We start from the raw sequence: 24,823 nt of genomic DNA, 5'->3' as shown, positions 1-24,823 counted from the left end.
TAGCAAGAGAAAATTCTTGACTTTTTGGTTCGAAATATATTTTGGATTTGATGAAAATATTTTTTAATTAAATAAATTAAGAATGGAAAATTATTTTCTTTGTGCAATCATATATATTCCAGATTTGATGTAAATTTCTTTTATTGGGACAAATTAGCAAGAGAAAATTCTTGACTTTTCGATTCAAAACACATTTTAGATTTGATGAAAATATTTTTTAATTAAATAAATTAAGAATGGAAAATTATTTTCTTTGTGCAATCATATATATTCCAGATTTGATGTAAATTTCTTTTATTGGGACAAATTAGCAAGAGAAAATTCTTGACTTTTTGATTCAAAATACATTTTAGATTTGATGAACATTTTTTGTTTAATCAAATGAATTAAGAATGGAAAATTATTTTCTTTGTGCAATCATATATGTTTCAGATTTGATGTAAATTTCTTTTATTGGGACAAATTAGCAACAGAAAATTCTTGACTTTTTGATTCAAAACACATTTTGGATTTGATGAATATTTTTGAAATTGAACAAATTGAAAGAGGAAAATTACAAACTTTTTGAATTCAAATATATAGTGGATATAATATATATATTTTTTTTTGGGACAAATTGGAAATGAAAAACTTTGCAATTCACAGTCAAATATTTATTTGGATTATTAACAAAATATTTTTACAAAATACTGAACGAAACATTTTTATCTATATATATATAATAATTTTAGTCATACAGAAAGTATAAATTTAAAATTTAGCTAGAACTCGTATAAGAAAAATTAACTATATTAAATAAAAAAAAAAAACCAATCCTGAAAAATATAAACCCTTATTTTTAATACAAAGAGGATAAGAAAAAATTATTTTTTAATGAAAAGCATATTGCAATAAATGAAGTCACTGTAATCTTAAAAAATATCTGTAGAAGTTGTCAAATAAATGTTGAAATTTAATTTAGTCAATCGACAAACAATTATGGATCTTATGCTCTAAAGAATTTTAATAAAGAATTTTCTTATATATTAAAAACTCGTTTTCCAGCGAAACTGTGAGGAGATGTATTTCATTCAAAATCCTTTTTTCTTCAATAATTAATGCACCTTATACAGTAGGCTTTTGAGAAGCTCAAATAGCCTTTGGTATTTAAACCAATATTCATAATAATACAATAATATATATAAGGGCTTGAAGAAATAACTGCAGCAAAAGTGTTCATAAGCTTCATTGGTCATACATTATTGCCGAAAATTGATAGTTAATAGTCATAATATTATAAGTGGTCATATGCAACCTGGTTTACTGTTGTATCTTATCTATACAATTAACCTTTCTCAAAGTTAACTTGATTATTTTGTTTCAATATTTTTAACTTAATTTAATTAATATCGTTTAGATAATATGGTATAAGAAACTAAATTTAGAACCGATATAAAGAACACATTTGAATTGTAACAATTCATCTGGCAATACTTAGTGTTGCATAAACGCAAGACTTAAAAGACCACCTACTTGTATCTAAATTGGACATTATTTCGTTTTTTCTGACGTATTTTAATAGAGTCACTGATTTTACGGCATTTTTTCCACTTTCCTATACATCGATGAAGCTTAGTTCTCCAATACTTTCCAACTATTTGGATCAACTTGTTGCCACTGGTGTAAAATGTAAAATTTGCATTTATTAGTTGTCGCTAGATGGCGTGTGAGGTTATTCGTAGTGTCGGAATCGGAATCGCACTCTATATTGTCATTGTACTGTTTCGTATATTTACATAAATACTTAAGCAGCAGCAGTTAAGAATATTTAGGCCAAATAACGACATTCAAACGACATTGTCCTTTGGTTTGGCTAAAAACATGTAATACGCACATTGAATATGGAAAGCGCAGGCTTATGCGTTGTGCATATCATACTTAAGTAGAAAAAAAAGAAATTATTCATGTGGACCATTGCAATATATTTTAATGTGAAAAGTTTTTGATTCTTATAACTTTGCAAGAATTTCTATTTAACTTACACACTTATCTGCTTCGCACAGCCACACATAAAGAGTCGCATTTTTCTGAACACTTATAAACACATACAGCAAATGCCTGTGAACGAAGTCCTTCAGCTGGTAAATTACTCAGAAAAATGTGAATTTCAGTTACAAAGTTTATGCTGTTCACCCAACAACTTGCAGTTTTTTGCTTCACCGCTTCAACGCTTCAACTATCGGTGGATGTAGTCTTTAAGTTTGAATAGATCAGAAAGAACACATGCTTGCCTCTCTCAGGAAGTTGATTTTTTTATAGATTTTGATTAAATTTAATAGATTGCTACTTCAAATAAATTAAAAATTAATACTTTTAATAATTAATAATTTAATTTGTTTTATAATAGTGCGAAAAATAACTTGGAACTCTCAACTAAAGTTTTGCAATGTAAATTTTTAAAAATAAGACAATTTTTCTATAATAATATACTAACAAAAATAACAAAAATAAAATATATGAGTCATCCTTATATCTCGAGTAATACGCGATTTAAATATTTATTTATAAATATAGAAAATACAAGCATATTACATCCCTGTCACTGTTACATCACCTGACTGAGAAGAAAGTGAAACATCGATTGCCAAGAACAAAACTTTCAAATCCATTTATGAAAAACTTATTAACAAAATATCTAAACAACGCCATCAAAACTTCATTCACATGAAGAAAGCGATGAAATATTATAAATCACGGACTAAAATGGAAAAACCAAATCAACACCTCTTAACTTCAAACCTCACTATCTATCTGTAAATATATAGATGTATAAATATATATAGATATTAAGATGTATAGTTATATATACATAAATATATATAGATATGTAGACATATAGATATATAGTTATAGAGATATATAGATACATATATATACAGATGTATAGAAATATAGATATAAATATATATAGATACCTAGAAACCTATTAAATAGATAACTACTCGTGAAAGCTCTCGGGCATCTACCATCTCCTAGCAGTATTGTACATGAAATGTGCTTAAGTAGATCTAGTAGATGCGGGGCCTGCGACTTTGCGAAGATGAAAGAAGAACAGTGTACACTGAGTGAAACATATATTTATTTTTATCAAATACGAGAAAACAATAACAGAAATGTCTACCTAAGAAATGTTGTTGAAGTTGCACCCTTTACTGAAAATGTAGTGCCACGAGTACTACATTATAGGTATTATGTATTAAAATTCATTATATATGTCATGGGACTAACACATTAGCTCCCATGTGAACAAACTAAAGTTGACCATAATTATCTACTTAGTTAAAGTATAACGTTGTTCAATCCCATAATTTTTTAGTTTCAACTAACTTCTCACTTTCTAGAACCATAACCATAGCATTTTTTTAAAGCAAATTAGAAAAAAAAAATAATTATTATATTACTATATACAATTACTATATACTGTATACTATTTACTATTACTATATACTATATACTGCACTAAATATAATTGGATTTGATTTATTATATGGTTATTATATGGTTTTAAATATATATTTTGTACTTGGGTGATATGGTAACACGTGAAGGCTATCTCTGCCAGATATCTAAAACAATCGTTCGAAATTAAGTACCGTAAACCGTATAAATAATTTTTTTTTTATATTATTATTATAATATAGATTTATAAACTTTTCTGTAAATATATTTTTTTTTTCAAAGAGGAGTGCTATTACGCCATGTATCCGCTCTTGATCAAGAAATAAAATATTATTTCTAGCACATGTTTATAGAGCGTTGCAACAGCGTTCCGGGTCCCTCCCTTGGGCTACGCCTATATAAATACATATGTTATATTGCTATGCCTGCTTTCATTTTAAACGTATGGTATATGTGATGGTCATGATATATTAACAAAACAAAAAAGAAAAAGAAAAAGAAAAAGAAAAAAAATTGGCACAAATAAAGTAAAATTATTTTGTATTATATAAAATTTTCAAAAGTGCCGTTAAATTGTTAAGTTTATTGTCGAGAAAGCAACAAAATTGCTGGTGATAATGACAAGCAAATGTTGACGATAAATTATCTCGAAAGTAATGTCGACAATTGCGGTCTCCTGCTGCATGAGTGCGCATAACCAAAGTTTAAAGTCAAAGTTAATTTCAGCAGTGGTCATATGCGACTTATGGTTACGTTTATGCTCCCATCGGGCACAAAATATATAAAAGCAACTTTAAATTACATTTTATGAGGGTTTTCTATAAAGTTTTTGGGAGAAAATGTTGCAAAGATTAATTTAATTGTAATTACAAAAGCAAAAGCAAAAGCAACTTTTCTTTTCGGTTATAAAATGATAAATTATTATTGTTGAAAAACTTCCCTAACAGTTTATATTTCAATGCAGCAAGAAAATGTAATAAATAAATAAAAAATATTTTTAAATTTTACATTAAAAGTTGTGCATGTAAGGCAACCACAAGAAAAAAAAAATAAACTTTAACTGAGCTCTCCACAAAGAAATGTGACAACGTACATATTTGAAAGGAAATTTTATTGTGAGGACAGGACAAAAAAAAAATGAAAATTGTGTTAATGTTACTCATACGCAACGTAGGCCGAAGGCTTCTGATTTAATGATGACATTACAAAGAATTTTTTATTTTTTTTTTCAGTTTAAATTATTGCATAAATTGAATTTATTATAGTTTCCCTCATGCGAAATTACAGAATTCTTATCGAGTAAAAAGAATATTAAATAAAATTAAAGTGGAAACAATTTTTCGAACTACATGTGAGTTGCGAACTAAACCATATTTGATTATGGAACTTCCAAAGTTTCAATTGAATGAACCTTTATAACACAAACTTTTATTTAAAGGACAATTTTGTTCTACTTTTAAAGCAACTAAAAGTGTTTTCACTCAAGTCACTCATATGTTGAGTTAAATAAATTGCAAAAAAATCAAATGAAAGAAGAAGATAAAAATTAGGTAGTTGGAGTGAATGTGTTGTATACTACATGGAGTATACAAGTATGGCATTCGTAACGGAATAGCATTAAAAAATGCACTTGTGCTGGCCGAACTTTTTCCTAAATGAAATTAAAAAGTTTAAAGACCTCAAAAAAACTTTGCAAAAGAATGCTAAATCAGAATTGTGAAATCAATTCCAACTTGGCAAAAAGCACACATCAATTGACCGTAAAACATTTGCCTAAGTCAAGTTCTTGAATTGCTCTAGAATATTAAAATATTATAATAAAATAAATAAGAAGTTTAGTAAGAGATGTGAATATGTAAAAAAAGTTTGGACAAATTAAATTTTGAATTTGTTTCTCGACCTGGTTTTTTTAATCCATAATGTTTTTTTTTTATGCTCGTATATCTCAATGGTATGAACAGGAAGCTGTTATATAACCAAATTATTCGATCGTCACTTCTATATGGATGGGTAGGTCGCAAACACTACTACTCACCAGCCAGAAATTGCACATAGCCAGACTTTGAGAAGACTTTTCAAGGTATTATGGTACATTAGGACGAATGACACACTCAGGGACCTTAAGATTGATCCGATCAAAAAATATACAAAAGATAGAGGCCTACCAATAGTAGAGGCTTATTAATATCGTGTTATTGAACCTCAGAATGGTTGTACTTATCTCTAAAAAACCAAGAAATAAAACCAAGTTGAAGGAAATATTTGCATATAAGTCAAATATGATTATTTTAAAAATTGAACACCGTAACAAAAATAAAAATCTCTGTATATAATAAATGATGATCAAATGCTAGCGAAAATTCCCTTAAATTACTCATTGAAATAGCAAATCGAAAAGTAACAGCCATACCTAAACACGTGTCTTCTTATTTTTCGTTAAGTTTGAGTATGTTTCTCTTTCGAGACCGTAAGGTGAATAGGGACCTCATTAACAACCATTAACTTGGCATCAGTTTGACATGCTTTAGTATTTTTCCTAACCACGTATTTGACTTCAATGCGTATTCTGTCTAATAAATTTTTTGATTCCAAACAGGTTTCATTTGGAAAATGTTCACAATTCGAAAGAAATTTCTCAAATCGTTGAGGAAGGTCCTTTACTAGCGAATGGTCTTTTGGTAACGCATTTGCCAATATATTGATGGCTGCTTCATATGCTTGCAATGATTCGAAGGCAATATTCTGACCAATGGGACCATCTTCAACTTCTGCAAGGTAACGACTCAAATCTCCTTTAAGCTCATAATAACGAAAGCGGTTTTTACGATTGACAGCTTTGCAGAATATGTAATCCTGTATGACCTCGAAGACTTCCCTACATAATGTACGCAATCTGTTTCGGATTAATTTTTTGATATTCAAAACTTCCGGTTTAGTGCCTAGCCTGTTTTGAAAATTAGCGGAATTCAAGAAACGCCAAGAGCAAACTTGATCCTGTGCTAATTTTTTGTTAGTGTAAATCAGCAATTTATGTTCGACAGAAGAGAATTCTGGAACTATTTTCGCTGCAAATATCAAAAGTTCTGATAGTTCATCATAATTTTCATTTTGATGCAATTTTTGTGCTTTTTGTAATAGACGACTCCTCAAGTCTACTGGACTATCGCCACTTTCAACTTCAGTGTTCACATCTTCTGATTCTGACATTGTGTTGCAGAAAATGGTTCGGATATATATTATAAAACGTGTTAAAAAAATAAAAATATTGCTGCTCTGTAGTTTCTGGTTTAGTACATTTACATTAAAGAAAAAAATTGCTATATTATATTATTTTGAAATTCAAAACTAACTTGATGTGAACTTGATACATCTCAGGGTCGTGTTATAAAAACTATCATCTGCAATTGTTCCTGTTTTCAGTATTAATTAAAATTTCAGAATGAGAACAAGTTAGAAGTTTCAATAAAGCTTTGGTTATGATAAGACACTTTTCTGTTGTTCAGTAGTAAATATTTGATTAAATATGAGTAAAAATTCCAAAGACCACTGATGATAAGTGAAGGTTTGAACGCAGATTAAAAATCAGTCCCAACACACCAATATAAAAGAGATTGTGCCCGAAGATATGCGAAAGCGGTTTCAGTGGAGACAAGCCTCTTCGAAGAACAGGTGTTTTTTTCTGTAAACATATTAATGTGTTAGAAAGTCAGGTACACCATTCCAACGACGGTTGGTTGGATCGTTTAAAAAGCATTTTACCCCATCTTTACCAAAATTAAAAATTTTTTATTAAAAATATTTTGTTTCGTTAAGTCTTGACTTTAAACTGAGAAACTATATTGTTTTTCCAATTTATGTAAAATTATTTAAGTTATATAAATAGAAACTGAACCAAGTTGTAGGTGCTTTCGTTAAGATTAATTAGTTCACCGTGCCCATATTTCTTACTTATTTCATTAGATTTATAACTTATCCATGGAAAGTAATCGACTCAGCAGTTATCTTTAGTTTAGTGATTTATTTAACTTCAGTTTCTTCAATATAATTCTAATATATTGAATATATTGTTTATTGATCTATGAAATGATTTATAAAATTGAGTTAAAATCTTTTTTCAAATACTCTGTGGATTCATAAATACACGGTTTAAATAAGAAAAAAATTTTTTTTTGGAAAATTTTATTTTATGCTTCAATGTAGTTCCCTTTTAGTTCGACACACCGAGTCCAACGATTTTTGGAAAATTATATTTTATGCTTTAATATAGTTACATTTTAGTTCGATATACCGAGTATAACGATCTTTCAATATTTGAATATCTTTTAAATAATACGATTTATCAAGTTCTTCAAAAAATACGTCAGTTTCCCATTCCCCTTCATCATTTAATGTAAATCTCTCTGATATCTTTTCAAGTTTGGAAACAGATAATAATTACTGGGCACCAAATCTGAAGAATACGGTGGATGAAGTAGCACGAATGAGTTCGTACCGCAATTCCTTATTCAATCGGTCCAGTAATATGCAATAGTTGTTATTGTTTTTCCTTTTTCCAAATAGTTTATGAAAATTATTCCACTTAAGTCCTAAAAGACGAAAGTCAAAACATTTCCAGTCGATTGTTGAGTTCGAGGTCATTTGGAAGCACTACTACCGGACTCTATCCTTTCTCTTTATCACGGACTTGTTGTTTTTTCTTATGTGTAAGGTAATAGATCCGTATTACATAAATTGTCATTACTCGACGCTTACAATCAGCAAGCCAGCTAGATTGTATATAAACATTTCCACACAATGTTTTCAATAATGAAGTTGTTGTCGTTTTTGGTCATTGTGCGCGTATGTGGTACTAATCTTGCCGACAGCTTTTTCATACCCAAATAATTATGTAAAATATTCGATACACATTCATATGATATGTTTATAATCTTTGCTAACTCATGCAATTTATTTTTAGGATCATCCAACACAATATCATAATTTTTTTTAATGATTTTTCCAGTTGTGTCTTCTTTTAGACGACCTGGATGCTCTGCACCAAAAAGACCCGTACAACCACGTTTAAATTCAGTTTTGCAATATTCTATTGTTATTAACGATAGTGCAAGGTTGCCGTAAAAAGAAACCATTTCCAATTTGATTGCATCATTGTGCATTCTTTTGAAATGGAGGAATTTTATAAAAAATCACCAAGGTGCTCTATATCAATTATTTACAAAAAGCTAACCAAATATCTGATGAAGTCAAAACTTTTACAGTTGTCGTTTAAAACATGCCGTATACACACAATATAATTGGTTTTTTGTAGGCGTTGCCACCTGTTTGCCAATTTTGATTAAATTTTTTTGATTTAATTAGATTTAATCCCATTTGCCTCATTTAATTCTATTCTATCTTCAATCCGATCTATTTCGTAAAATTTAATCGTTTTCGATTAGATATACATCTAGTAGTTAAATGTCGTACATTATTCGCTCATTGAATCATTTATGTTTTGATTTTTTAAGTTAAGAAATTATTTTCACATGAAATTTCGTATTCAACTCAGAAAAAGTGTTTCATTGAAAAGTCCATTGAGACTTAAACAAAACGAGCTGAAAATATGAAAACTTTGTTTTCGCAAAATCGCGCAAAGTCAATCCCAAAATGAACTTTTCAAATTTTTAGTTTTTTATATTTTTAACAGCTTTTTTGAAATATTCCGATAGCTCCAGCTGCTATCCTCCTAACAGCTATTTGCGTTGGGAATGCAGCGCTAAGACCGCATCAGTCAGCCCCTAACCAAATCTGCTACTGCAACCGGCAAAAATGTCGTCTTTGTTGTATTGGCAGCCATCATCTTTGGTGGCGCTGGTTTTTAAACAATTTTACTTCAGTTATTCTCCTCTCAATTTTACTTTTGAGTTTAGATTTGATATGAAAATGAAAATATATTCTTTCCATAGGTTCGAGTTTCGCAAAGCATTCGATACCCGTCCTATGAACGTATGAGCAGCTGAAAGCAGAAAGCGGAGTTGCAAACTGCAACGTCGTTTAAACTTTTCCCATTTTATGAAGAAAAGTGGAAACTTTTTAACCGCAACTGTTGGCAAAGAATCCGCTCTGCCATGTTTGTTGGGCAGTATTGAGCAGTTCGTCCAACTGTGGCGGTGCACAAAAGATTTTTAAAAACTTTTAAAATAATATAAAATAAAATTTTTTTAAGTAAACTATTTTTCCTGTAACAGAAAACTATTTGAGAAAGAATCAATATTAACTCCGTGTGCTATCGAAACTCCGATGGACTTAAATAAAGTTGATAAAAGATTTTTTAAAAATTATATATTCACCTACAGGTTTATAAGATGATATAGATGATTGGAGATAAATAAAAGATGTTTAAAACCTTCAAATACAATATATAATAGTTCATAATACTAACATTTTATGAATGTGTAGTTATTTGGGAATTATTATTGATTATGATTATGATTTCCCGAACTTGAAATACTCTTAGCGACTTTTTCTACTCTATAGCGAAATACATAATTAGATCCGATAAGCCTAATCAAAAAATGAAAAATATTTATTATTTAATTTATATATAGTTTTTTAAGTTAATATATATTATTTATTGACTTTTCTTCTAATTTCTTAAAAATAGTGTTTACAAAAATAGTGTCTACAAACATTATTTGTAGTTATCGATCGTTATGGCTTTTAGTTTGCCAGTCGTGGCGGTGTAACCAGAATTGTATTATGAAGGGTCTTTATATATTAAAAAATACTTTATTAACAGTTTTTTTTTATTAATCTATTATCTATAGATTCTATTGTCAATTGGGCTGATGCGGAACGATTAGGAGATGCATCCCTTAATACTTATTCTACACGCTACATACACTGTTCTTCGCTGGAAGCCATTTGCAATAAGAATAAAATGTAGGATTTTAAAGTAAGTCTACGCTGAAAAGATATAGTCAAAAACTTCCAATATTTCAGAGATACTTTATCTGTAGTGATTAGCATAAATCATAAATTTATTTTAAATGCATTGGCATTAGAAAAATTAGAAAATTGAGTAGAGATAAAAGTAAGGAGAGATACGCTTTTAGACATACGTTTTTCGAACGTTTCTTAGACATGGGAGTTTTTTGACTGAATATTTTTCTTCAAGTAAAGTTATTTTAAATATATTCAATATCAAAAATGTTCACTCATCTCTCATACAGACAATTATCATGTATGATAATATTTATCATATTATCGCAAAATGTATATACCATATTTAAATGTTTAAGTTATTATAAATAACCGTTATTAATTTTAAAAAAATCAACTAAGAAATCTTATGTACTCGCTTTTCAAAATAAAGCTCTAAAATTATAACCTATTTTATTTATATAAATATATATATAAAACTTATAAAAACAGGTTTGGATTTATAATTACAAAATAAACTCTAACTTACCATATGACTTGAGATGCGATTCAAGCTTTCAAAATATAATAACTTTAATCGTTTCCCTACGCGTTTCATTTGCTACAGTTAAACTGAAAATTAAATGCCAGAGCATAGCCAAGCAATACTGGGCCAATGAACGTCATTGTCAGATATTTAGGTTGACTTGGTCTAACTTAGATAAGAAACGAACTAGTCAGCTATTGCAACTAAGGTGAAAGGCATGCTATGAGACTGGGTGCATGCTATGCGAGCCTATAATGATTTTTGTTGAGGTTGTGAAGGAGACCGTGCTCCATCTCATGTGTCAATGGCATTCTTCTTTAGCTAAAAGAAGATTAAAAATCATTGGATCCCATTTTTTAAACCAATCTCACTGACCTGTCATTCTGTCAGGTTAGTTTTCCTTCACCTAATGGGGCAGTCGTTACCTTTTGTGACATTAGCTGTATACTGATTTAAATCTACGTACGTACCAGTGCTATTCCTGTGGTATAACAATGGACCATCAACAATGGACCCAAAGTGGGCACTCTAACGTACCGACCTACCTAATCGTTTTCCTTAACTAAAGCTATTATATACTGAAAGTAGAGAATAAATATTACTTGCGTGTGATATTATTATATAGGAACTAACAGCAGACTACCGGTGGTTTTATATATATATTACGTTATCTAACGACTTTTAAAATTTCCTTAACAAGGATTAAATTGTAATCATAAGTACAAAAATGGAATATTCTGATTTTAATTAATATCTTTCAATGCAAGTAAGAAAAGAAAACATTTTTGGATATCGTAAGGGAACAACCTTCATTTCAGTTTGCAGTAAGCACTTCTATATTTACCAATTTTTTCTTTAATAAAGCTTTGCTATGCTATTCTAGCCTTGTGCTTCAGATTCTTTTAATTAAAAAATTAAAAGATTTCAAATTGAATTCCGTTATTTACTTTAATGATTAAAATTTAAGGAAAAAAATTAGTTTACACAAAAGAGTATTGTGTACTTTCCGAAAATGTGATTCCGTTTTTGTACCGCAAATACAATTTCCAAACTCGAGCTCAATTGCACACACACACACACACACACACACACACACACACAAACAAACAAATACTCGTGCATCGTTGGCCCAGTACAGAAGGACTGATTTTTCAATATGGCAACGTTTTCCATATTTGAGTTTAATTTTTTTTTATATTGTCTCTTCATTTATTTTATTTCATTTTATTTTCTTTTATTTTCTTTTTTTGTATTCTTCTGCATTATACTGTTAAGGCTTGGATATTTAATTTTTTTTCCACTCTTATTTCGGTATTACTTGCCTGTACTTTTCTTTAACAAATTCGAAAAAGATTATCTTTTATCCTTTTAAAAGTCAATCTTTTTGTAATTTCAAACTGCCGCTTGTAGCAGCTTTCGGAGAAACGCAAAAAGGAACATGAAATGGAAAAATTGTGAAAAAAATTAATTTTATTTTAATGGTCGTTTGGTTGGTTGAAGGATTTCAAGGATTTCTTTTTATCCGTGCAAGTTGAAATACTCGTTAAAATAGCTAAGAACCATCACAGATACACTGTGCTAACCAGCTAACTAACGTGTTGTCATTAGGTTGACAGGATGTACAGCTTAAGGATAGTTGCTTGATTGTGAACGAGCGTATGTGTGTTAAATAAATCTGTATATGTCCCTGTTCATTTACTCACACATGTAAGTTAGTGTTTTTTAAATGAGTTGCCATCTTGTAATCTCCTAACAAGCCACACATCCACACTATCACACAGGTAGGTGTGTGTTTATTTTTTTTTTGTTTTTGTTCACATTAAAAGTGAATTATGAAGCTTACATGCAATTCTGTTAAGAAAACGGAGTGAAAACACATCAATGAAACAAAGTCTTTGTAAAATTAATGGCACATTTACGTTCTAATGAGTTTGAATGCTATATGTAATATAATCACGCGTAATTATATAAAAATACCCATTAGAATTAAATAATATTATAAAAATTAAAAGTTAACAATTATATATTATTATTATATTATTATTATTATTATTTTTATTTTTATTTAATTCTCCTTAATGGGTTTTTTGGTAAGTTTTGGTGGCCTAAGCCAGTACAAAATATAACACATCATCTATATATTTATTTAAACTATTTTAACTAGTATTTGATTTGATTGATTTCAAATTAATTAATATTTAAAAATTTCCGAGTAATATGACGGGAATCAATTATAACACTTTTCTGGATGTCATCAATAATTCGCTGGTTTAATTCAAGTCTTCGAATATGCGACAATAAACTTTTTGGCGTTACACCTTCAGCACTAATTATAATTAGTTAATTAATTAGGTTTGTATAATAAAGTGAATTTCACACCTTCATATTTTTGATACTGGTTTTTAAGTCGTTTGAGCAATTTATTCTATGAGTTATTAGTTCAAGGATCCGTTTTAATTTCCATCGTTTCTAACATGAAGAGCAGACGTAGTTTGCAGCCGCTCTATTGGAGTACAGACGAGCCCAGCTTAACATATTATGACCGCCTCTAACATGGAGAACATCCGTCATATTTAGACTATATGCATGCATGACCCCCATCATCTTCATCTGTTGCAATCCGCGAGTGCGACTCGCATTGCCCAGTTTACGCCCTTTCGTTGCTTATGAACTGTCTCACTTTGAAGGTGCTGAAGATTGGAGATTGGCTGAGAAGCTAGATCGTTTGCTGGGTTAAAAAATTATTTGCTACCCCAAAAATTTATTTAAATCTGAATAATTCAAATTCTTGAAATTTTAGTGAAATTAATGATTGAGTAATTTTTCAAAGCCCAACACAGTTCATTTAGTTACTGTAAAAGCTTAGTAACTGTGTACTCGGACGAATAATTTTCTCTGCAGTTGCTAATTTAATGTATGAGGGTTCCTATACGAAACTCAAAAGAGGAAATTAAATACTCTTAAGTACTCTGAAATCGAAAAAATTAAAATTTTGCGATAGCAAATTTTTTTTTGGTAAAATCGTATGCGTACGTTGCAGTGTCAAGATAATTTTTAATTTATGATTTAGTTGTTGTGAATTATTTTAAAATATTAAGACATTTTTTAGATATTAAACAATTTTTAGTATTGCATTTAAAGCATTTAGTAGAATTGAAATTGTTTATATTGCTTATTTTAACAATTAATTCAACTTGCTCTACTATGTTGTTTGTTATGGGTATTTTTCCATTTATTTTCCTTTAATCCAAATACCATATGCTTTATTCTGCATTCAACATTTTTGAATTTGGTCCTCAAAAAGCTATTAGGTTATTGGTTTTCCAATACAAACTACACATGTGAGACAAACGCTAAGCCGTTTCCATTGACGTTGACAGCACTTTGGAATTGTGCTTTTTATTTTTGATCTATGCTTGCAATGCCAACTGTATTACCTCCTGCAAATGACATTAGCAAATCCAACTGAAACAACAATAAACAATGCTATCCGTAGTTGACTTGCCATATCATATTTACGTCCAAATGTCGTGCTTTGTGTCCATCCTTCATGTTGCTAATCCTTTCGTTCTGGTACTACTACTTTAGTGATGTGAACATTTCCTGTTTCTTTTTGCATACCCAAATGTACACTTAGGAGTTCATAGATAATCATGATTACTCAGGCAACCATTGAGTTTTGAATTCCAATTAATGGAATTTTCTTTGAGCTTTTAGCATTGAATTCACTAAATGTTTGTAATAAACGAATGCATTGAAATATGTTTCTAAAGGTAGCTCAAGTATGCTTTTCATGAACATTTTGCAGATAAACATTATTTATGTATGAACTGCAATAGATAAAATATATTAATTAAAAATAATATTTAAAAAATGATTACCATATGTACGTAATAATGATTGCATAAGATAGTGCTGAATATTTTGAAACATGTTTCAAGCATTATATCTATACTAATAAGAATTAGAATAATAAAACGTCAATTTTACATACCAATTTAGACAGAAAGTGGGACTGTCAGTTAAGTTACAAGGCAGAATGCACAGCGCAGCAAAGTGAGGTGTGTACTTTTGTGCGACATATTCTCCCACATCCATACCATCACTAACTCCAAATCATCTTCAGGGGCTTAACTTCAGTTTTTATAACTTGCAAATATTCTACAGGTAAATAGATTGTCAATGGAGCGGAACTGAAAGTTTTGGGATTTCATGCAGCGGCGGCCACAGTTCCGCAAAAGCACAAAATTGTAAAATCCGAAATCCAAAATCCGAAATCTGAAAATGAAGTTGAAAGTTGGTTGCATTGTCAACACTATAAGCGCGCGAACTGCAGACACCTATGTGCCTCGTACACCTATGCAGTATATGCAGCATGTGTAGCGTGACAGTTACGATTTTCTATAGGGACTTATTGGCGAATTTTTCCCGGCTTTCATGTTGACTTCGATAGACATGTGCGAGTGTGTGCGTTGCAGAGCCTATAAGCGTATACCAAGTTTATTGTTTTTTTTTATGATTCAATATCAATTTTTTTCTATCTTTCTGACATACAACATTTGTAAGATACAATCTTCCTACCAAATGCACGTTATTCATATTTCCAACGTTTGCGTTGATGCACGTATGAGAGTTATGGCGTAAATGAATACGTGAGCAGGGATATGCGTGGGCTAGTCTGTATCTGAGTGTGAGCTTGTGGCACTTAAGCCACAACAAAACCAAAATTCAATAAAATCTGTTGTTTCAGTTGTCTCGTATCCGCCACTTGGCATAAGTTTGGCTTTGATTTTTGCACTTTCACCAAAAGTTATGCTTACGAGATTTAGTCTGGAAAAATTTCTTCTTGGATGGCTGAGGATGTAAGCAAGACTAAATATATAGAAAATTGTATGAAGATATTTCCATATATAAACAGAAGTACTATTACCAAGTGTGTGAGTATTATTCATCTGCTTTATATAAATTCTATATTTTATACTTAAATTTGTTTTATAAACTAAAAAGTTGTCAGCGATTTAAAAGAATATATATAAAAATTAATAATAAGGTTTTTTGACCAATATGTTGTTTTTTTAAATTATAAATTATATTATATTGTATTACAAATAATAATATTATAATAACAATAATAATTATAATAATAATAATAATTATAATAATTGTAATAATAATAATAATAATGCAATCCCGTCCCTACCCTTGAATAACACGATTCGTTTCAAGAGAAAGTTTTTATACGGCATTTCATTTTCAAGCATTTCCCAAACTGTATTTGAGTCCTCGTCTTGCATTCGATATTTTCGGACACTCCTTAGCAAGTCATCTTCTATGAATAAAGCAGCTTATCGATACTCAACCTCGTAATTATATTTTTGCAACAGGAGTACCCATAGAGATCTTTTTTTTAAGCGCTTTAGTGACAGAGTCATAGTTCGTCACAATTTAAAAATTTATCCCTAGTAATTATATACGAATTTCTTAGTTTCTTCGATAACAGCTAGAATTTAAAGCTCCTAACTGCAGTATTTTCGTTCGGTATCCGTGGAAAATCCGTCTTACTGATATTGAATAAGTGACAATAGAAATCTATCTTTAAATATAACTTTGTTGATTTTTCTATAATCGGTGTGTAGCCTTGGTGTTTCATCACGCTTTCGCACCAGCATCACAGGATTGCTAAATTCAGATTCGAAGACTGTTCATAACACACAAAGCTCTTTCCTTATGTAAAAGCAAAAATACTTTCTAGCGATTTGAGGAAGTTCGACTTCTTTCCAATTCAACTATATATGTGTAAAATTGAAAAAAATTTCTAATCATTATCTCTTATGATTTTGTTTGCTATAGCGTGCTATAATTGATTAAATAGATGTAGAATTAACTTATCGTTGATGCTTAAATAAGAAAAACATGAGTTGCTTAAGTATTACATCTATCACCCATATCTGTAAGATATTTTTCTATTTCTATCTATTTCTATATTTCTATTTCTTTATTATTCTATTTTCTATTTTTTTTTTATTTTCTTTTTTTCTAAATAATAGATACTATTTCTATTTTTCTCATTAATTAGTAAAAATGATTTTACTATAAAGATGCTCTGTGAGTATATTGGGAAAGCACATTTTTTTTTAAAATTTATTTCCAATCAGGAAAAGGATACATACTTTCCTTATGAATTATTTTTATTATTTTTTTTTTATTTAATTTAAAATCAATATATATTCTGTCACATAACACTGTGACATTTTACAATTTTTGATAAATTAGTATTTAAGTCTTTTAAATGAAGATTTAATTATAATATCTGAAGCGGCTTTTTTCTTTTCAGGACATCAAATTCGAAGCAAGACTATTGGGATGAATTTGTATTCGTTCATGGTATTTTCTAGCTATGGTCCCTTTTTTACTTCGTCTTTTAATGGGATTATTTTAAGGTGCCGATAGATTTGAATGTTAGCTACATAACATGGAGTGTTTATCATTTCTCGTAGAGTTTTAGACTGAAATCTTTGAATTTTTATGTTGGATGTTAAGGCTGTTCCCCATAGTTGAATGCCATAGGTCCATACTAGTTTTAGCACACTTTTGTATAAAATAAGTTTATTTTTTGAAAATACTGAAGATTTGTTATTCAGTAGCCAAAACATTTTTCGGTATTGGATCCTAGAAGATTTTCTTTTGTTAAAAATATGTGTTTCAGATGTCAGACGTCGCGCTATTTGATTGCGGAATTATTTTATAATTAGGTTCAATTTTCGGGCAGGTGTCTTCTCTCTTTGTGAATGTAACATGAGTAGGTTATGTTTCCTTATGTTCACTATATTAAATAGTTTTTTTTTACTTTTTATTGGTTAATTAATTATGAAAATAATTAATGAAATAAGTTTTATAATATTATGTATAAGAAACCTAAATTATACACTTAAGTTTGGAGCTTGCAATTTAATTTTTCATGGAAAATGTAAGTTTTCTTCTATAAAGAAGTAGAAGTAAAATTATTTTAAATTGTTAAATGCAATAAAAATAAATTTCAGATACTCATGTGTGTTGTGAGAAATTGCATTACAAATAACCAAATAAATGCATTTATACTCGACAATTTACCCACTGTCTGTGTTGTAGATACTCAAGCGGGTATATTGCATGTGCCGTTGTGTGTAAGTACGTAAATGTAAATATTCCTAAACAATTTATTCCTAATTTCAATTGTTGACAACGACATAAAATTGTAAAATGTTTTGCAGATTTGCATATTTAAAATGCTGTAAAATGCACAAAATTTACCTTTGATTTTCATAAATTTAAGATACTCTCAAGGCTCGAACACCAACACCGAAAGTGTCTTGTTTATATTAGAAACAATGTTTAATTCTCAATTATATTTTTAAGGACAAGAGGCGGAAACTCAATTATTAAACCAAACCACTAAATTTTAAAACAACAACAAAATAATTGCATTTATCATATAAGGAGTGTAAAATACATAAATATATTTTAATGCATATTTTCAAAAAAATCTTGACACTCTTAAAATTCACTTTTTTTAAAGAATAAGTTTTTTTGTTTTTATTTTAACATTTATTACTTATAATAAAATATTATTTTGTTCTCTTTCTCTGTTTATTTTAAAACACTTTTTACTGAATATTAATCAAGGTTTAAGTATACTTATATAGTAATTGATATCACTGGTAGCTAATAATAAGGCACATTTTTACATAGAATATATGAGGTCAGTTAATAAGTCAGTGACTTTTTGAATAAAACAAATTTTTTTCGGCAAATAAACATTTTATTTTTCTACATAATCACCTTTTAACTTGATACTTTTAGTCCAGCGTTTTTATAATTTTCTTATTTCCTCCAAATAATAGGTTTTCTCAAAGCCCTCTGTTTCGGTAATGACTTCTTCATCCGACTGAAATTTCTTACCGCTCAGCCATTTCTTTAGGTTTGGAAACAGAAAATAGTCGCAGGGGGCTAAATCTGGAGAATATTCTGGATGGGGTAGCAGTTTGTATCCCAATTCGTGGATTTTGGCCAGTAATGCTTAATCAGCATACGAAATTCACTTTTTTCCATTTTCAAACCGCCCTCGTATTAATAACATGATAGCTATAAATTCTTTAAACTAATCGACCATAAACTCGAGGTTAGTACTAAATTGTCTTACATCAGTCATGGCGATGGCTGAATATTTTCGAATATAAATTATTTGGGTTCCTGAAGACAGAGACATGCAAAACAACTATAAGGCAGATGAACTAGCCAGGCATGTCACGACTGCACAAATACTTCTAGGAAAAGAAAGTGTGGTTATACCACTTGCTTTCTATCGACATCGAATAAAATTGGGTAAATGGGTACACTGTATCTTTAGGAGAAGATGGTCAACAGTGACCAACTGCATTAAAACTGAGAATTTTTGGCCAGAAATTGGTAAGAAAAGATTACGGTTACTAATCAACCTATCCTGTGCAAAATACATCTTAGATAGTGTGAATTATTACGAGACACTGCTCGTTGGGAGGATATGCGGTAAAGCTCAATATCAGGACAAGTCTTTTAGTATTTGTTTTCATAATTTTTTTTCATTATATTTTTTGTTGAATTAATCATTTCATTTATAAAATATCTATATCTATATGAAAATTTTGTTCTATAGTTAAAATACTTGGTTTTATTATTGACTTTATTATTTCACTTTCATATTTAAATAAAGTAATGATACATTTTTTCAGTGAAATCATGTTTCAAATTTATTTGTATTTGAAGATATGATTCATGAATTCCCACTTCCTGAAATTATAAATGCACTTCTTAAAATAATATAACAATGTATTGACCATAAAAGCATTGACTATTTGAAAGAAAATAATTAAAAAAATAAATTATAAATATAAATAATAAATAATTAATTGAAAATATATATAACTATCTGTGTAGAGATAGTTATGGTATAGTAGACACTATTGAAATATTTTCAAAACCAAGGCTAATTTAATTTTATTTCGAGTTTCTCGTACTGCACCGACCGATATAATAAAAATCAGCTTTAACCGTAATCCTTTTTGAATTTTGTAAAACGATAACATCAGCACTTTTTTCCACATCGTTTCATATTAGGTACAGTACGACTATGGCAAAATGTTATGTGATTGTCTTGCACAGTACTACGAAGATACTGAGCATAAAATTTCACACACCATTTTAGTCAAGTAGCGCATTACCTGCAAAACTGCCATTGAACGTTGGAGCTCTTAAACACACTACAAACTCCACTGAGGGAGCAGATACAATAAATGGATGCATGAAATACCTGTAAACGTACAAATACCTAAACTTTAGAAAATCCATAGAGAGACATACTTATATGCACACACACGTTGGTGGACAAATTTCCACTTAAGAGACACCAAATAATAAACAAACTTGTGGAAAAATCAAACCAAACCAAACCGAACTGACAACGATGGAAGCTAGTTAGCAACCTGGAACCTAAAATCAAATCAAAGCTAACAACTAATAAAAAAAGGAGTAAAATCATAAAAGGAGTTAAGTAGGAAAAAGACAGACATCTTGAAAATTGCATTTTAAGGAGAATTGCTGTTTGACAAAAACGTTGCAGAAAATCGGAAGTAACTTTGTTAGAGAAATCCAATACAATTTCAGTAGTAATGGCAATGACGTACATGTTGACAGTGTTACCGTTCCTTTTTTTTTTTGGAATGTTGTTGTTATGGCTGTGGCTGCTGTACATGACATATCAGCAACATCAGCACAAAATCTCAATAAGTATATAACCATAAAAGCCACAAAAGCCACAACATTAACAATGACAAAAACATCAAAGCATGTATAAGAAATTGATATGACGTCCAAAGAAGTTTGGTCAATTTAAGAAAAATAGGTTATTTTCCGTCTATTTGCACTTATAAAGAAACGTAGAAGTACTTTTGGAATAATAACAATTTTATAATAATTTCCTAAAAGGTTTATAAACTTGTAATATCTTAAAAACTTCAAGCAATTACTGCAACAATTACAATCAATCATAAGAAGAGAATATGGTTACACGCCATATTCTCATGTGGAGGTTATGAGAAATTTTGAAGAAGAAATTGCTTTGAACGGATTAAGGCCATTGCAGGGGCACAAAATTTCGACTAATGTAATGATTTTTAAAATAATATTTTTGCTTTCATAAAAAATAAACGTCTCCAAGCATCTGCTTGGATTCGGCGAAACTATTTTAGGATTTTCAACAAGCAAAAGAAATTAAACTAAATCAGATCAGAGACATTTTTTCTGCTGATAGTGTGGTACTGTGTATAATAGATAGCATATTGTACTGTTTTATTTGTTTTTTTTTTTAAGTGGATGACAACAAAAAGGTAAAAGGAGCTCAACATATGTAGTTATAAATTTATGTAAGCTAGAGGCGAAAACTTAGTGAGCGTTAACTGTAGAGAGTATTGTCTAGAGAAAGGGACCCTCCCCCGTTTAAGAGCTGGTTACAATATTCGCGATTGCACAACGGAATGGAATGGGGAAATCGAGTTAACCGGTCGTAGTAGTGAGCAAGGGATTTGGGAGGCCTAGGAAATAGAGCTTAGAGAAACTCAGTGGGTTGAGTCGATGTTAATCAACTCCTTGCAGATGTAAGTTTAAATTATTTTAGTTTTACATAAAAAATGAATAATGTTAAAAGATTTTATATGAAATCAAATGTTTCGAATAGTATTATATCACAACAATAAAATTTTTATTATTTTTTTTACTATGGCTTGAGTATATACTCATCCTCAGTGGTCTTATTATTATTTTTTATATATATTTATTCGTAAATAAGCAGCCACCAGCACCTTCTCTGCGGACTTTGCCTAGGCCTAACGTCACATGCCCCCTACATCTTTCCCATTATTTCGATGAGTGGGACTTCGATCCTTTCATCATTTCTCCCTTCAATCGCGGCTTTCGTGATCGCGGTCACAGAGTCCACCACAAGCACTCCCGCGCTTGCGCGATAACCCCACCCATCTTTATCACCCCCCAATCTTCCTGCTTCACGCCCATGCTTTTTGACTTAGATGAACCTAGTCCGCTAGATATTAAGCTTCTTGCTCTAATCTCTCTGTCTTGATTATTGGAATTGGGTTGCATCCGCTATATGAGGTTGTAGTCTTCCATATCCATTCCAAAGAGGTGGTTTTATTAGTTTAAAGTCTCATACTATGATTTTTAATGCTTTTCACCTGCTCAAGAAAAAAAAATGTTCGTAAATAGTTTTTTGAGATTGCAAGTATGAAATGTAAAACTCGTACCCTGCCAAATTTTAAGCTCAGAGTCAGTGTCCATTTGCCAATATGTAAACTGTGTTTATATTAGAACGAAATAATAAACCAGCTTTAGATTAATCAAATTAATTAATTATATTTTCAATGGTTAAACTTCAATACTATTCTTTTGTGGAGGCCTTATGTAGTGTAAGAATTAAAACAGAAATATTGGAATCATAAATCTTTTCATTAATAAAATCTAAATTCAGATTCGTGAAATTAATTTTTTTTACATAATTAAGATATTATACTTATATTTAAATATCGCTACTGAGGTTAGATTGCTTCTTATTGTATTGTATATAATAATTTACTATATTACTATACTAGTGGGATATTTAACGGGTCAACATGGACTGCGTTAGATTGTCGATTGTCGACTCTGCTTAGAACTAGACGAAACTTGCAGTCACATTCTTTGTGACTACCCAGCATTGATCTGGAACAGATGTCTCTTTTGTATTACGTGATTTCCTGTCTAATTGGCTCAACATCACGGTGCTCTCAATACTCATATTAATTTAAGCCTCAATCAACGCTCCATTGGAATAGTCTGCTTCTATTCCGCCGGTACCAATGAAGCAATTCATGCAAGTTATAACTTCCACCTTGGTAAGATGTGAGACCTACCTACTGACCTCTGCTACAATTTGGGCTGCAGAACCCGGTTTGAAACGCACACTACGGCGAATGAATGACAAGCAAAACATTCTTTCCGCGTAATTTTGGGTATTAACCACAACCACTTCGAGTCCAACACCAATGGTCAGCACAGCCGAAGCTGTCGGGCCACTGACCCCCGAAGTACCACATAGTATCATCTCTGGTCAGATGTCGCAAGTTGCCGCCCACAACTTACTACCATTCGCACTTCTTGCATAAGTGCCAGACTGGCACTGGGGGATATTAGTCGCCTCTTACGACAGGCCATCCTAATCGCGGGAGTATTCTTTTCCCCTCTCCGCAGGGAAATTGATCTGGGACAGAAGGAGGTCACTGAGTCGAGAACTTCTCTGCCCTTCTTACATTAGGAGATCCTCAACAGCGACATTCTAACTTTCATTCGGAAGGCGGAATGTCTTCTGTTCGGTTAGGGTCTGTTGTAGCACAAAAGATTAACGATGAACGCAGTGCTCCGCTCCGTTGGGAGCTGGTACCATGTTTATTCTTATTCCTATGCATTTGTTTGAAAAATAATAAATAACATAATTGCTTAATGTACAAAAAAATTTTTTTTTTAAATTATTTCATTAGATAAATATCAAAAAACTTTGTTTTAACGTAATTCGTTAATAATTTGTAATTAACAATCCGCAAAAAGTTCATAATCCGCACGTATGGTTGAACAGTTTATTTGAACAGCATTATTGCATTTGGTTTGGATCAATGAATGTGGAGCGAATTTGTATTCTACAAAGGTTGAAAGAAGAAATGAAATTCCTAATAAAATCCAATCCAAACTCAATTTGCTATATTTCAAATAGCTCGTTTTATAACTAAAAATTTTTATTCAAATTGCTTTCAGCAACAGCAATGACGTTGCAATTATTTGTTTGAAATTGAAATCCGCAAATCTTGTATTTCCAGTGCAGTTCATTCGTAGATTTGCAATTGTATGTTTTAAATAAAAACAAAAAAAATCAAAATATCAGAGGTTTATGCAAGCAAGAGCAAAGTGCAATAATTGTACCTAACGTCAACACCATTAAACTGAGATAGTATATAACATTTGTTATTTGAGCTCTAAGCAGTAAGGATAACACTAGCTTAAAATAACAAATCCGGAAACATAAGGCACAGAAGTATATTTTTCTGATTTAATCATGCGAACGGAAATGCAATGTACAACAAAACTAAACAAAATACAGTAACAATACAAAATCATAATCGAAATACAAAACAATGCATGTACAGGTAAGAACCGAAACAACAACTGCAATAACAACTGCTACAACAACAATACAATATGAGTATTCTACTGCAGTTATCGGAATTACAAAAACAAAAACAGGTACAACGTACAACGTACAGCTACAACTACAACTACAACAACCACAACTTCTACAACCACAATAAATAAGGCACAAACAACCGACAAACCAACAGCATCAATTACAACCAAAGCAAATAGATTACAGGGAACAACAATAAAATCAAAACAGCAACAACAACAACAGCAACAACAACAACAACACCATTGCAATTTGCAACAACAGCGCTTGCAATATGAAAAATAATACAAAACAATAATATAAAAGAAATAATCATAAGCAACCCATACAAGAGCAAGAAGCAGCATCCCACTACTTTTTATACGCCTTAACACTAGCAAGCAAAACTGCAAAAAATCCACTTCACACAACACAGCACAGCACAACACAACACAACACAAGCTTTCATAAAATTCAAAGAAACTATAGTCAAAGTCATTGTTTGTGCAGTAAATGAGCCTCGCTCGGCAAAGGCATTAGGAGATAAAACCAGCTGTCAGAAGAGGTTATACGTTTATAGGCACACATGCACCAACAAATGCATTCATTCTCCTTCTTAGCTGTTAAGTGAAATTAATGTTGTTGTTTATAATTCTATGTTA

At 30.5% G+C, this 24,823-nt stretch overlaps 1 protein-coding gene across 1 annotated transcript in view; it reads right to left on the bottom strand.

Annotated features, from left to right (window-relative positions):
- The window catches only part of LOC119689777, a 58,416-nt gene that overhangs the window by 17,562 nt on the left and 16,031 nt on the right, over window positions 1–24,823 (bottom strand). The window lies entirely within an intron of this gene.

The sequence above is a fragment of the Teleopsis dalmanni genome, chromosome X (assembly GCF_002237135.1).
Source record: "Teleopsis dalmanni isolate 2A chromosome X, ASM223713v2, whole genome shotgun sequence".
Classification (NCBI taxonomy): domain Eukaryota; kingdom Metazoa; phylum Arthropoda; class Insecta; order Diptera; family Diopsidae; genus Teleopsis; species Teleopsis dalmanni.
Note: the sequence above shows the minus strand (reverse complement) of the source record. Positions and strands in the feature narration are given on the sequence as shown.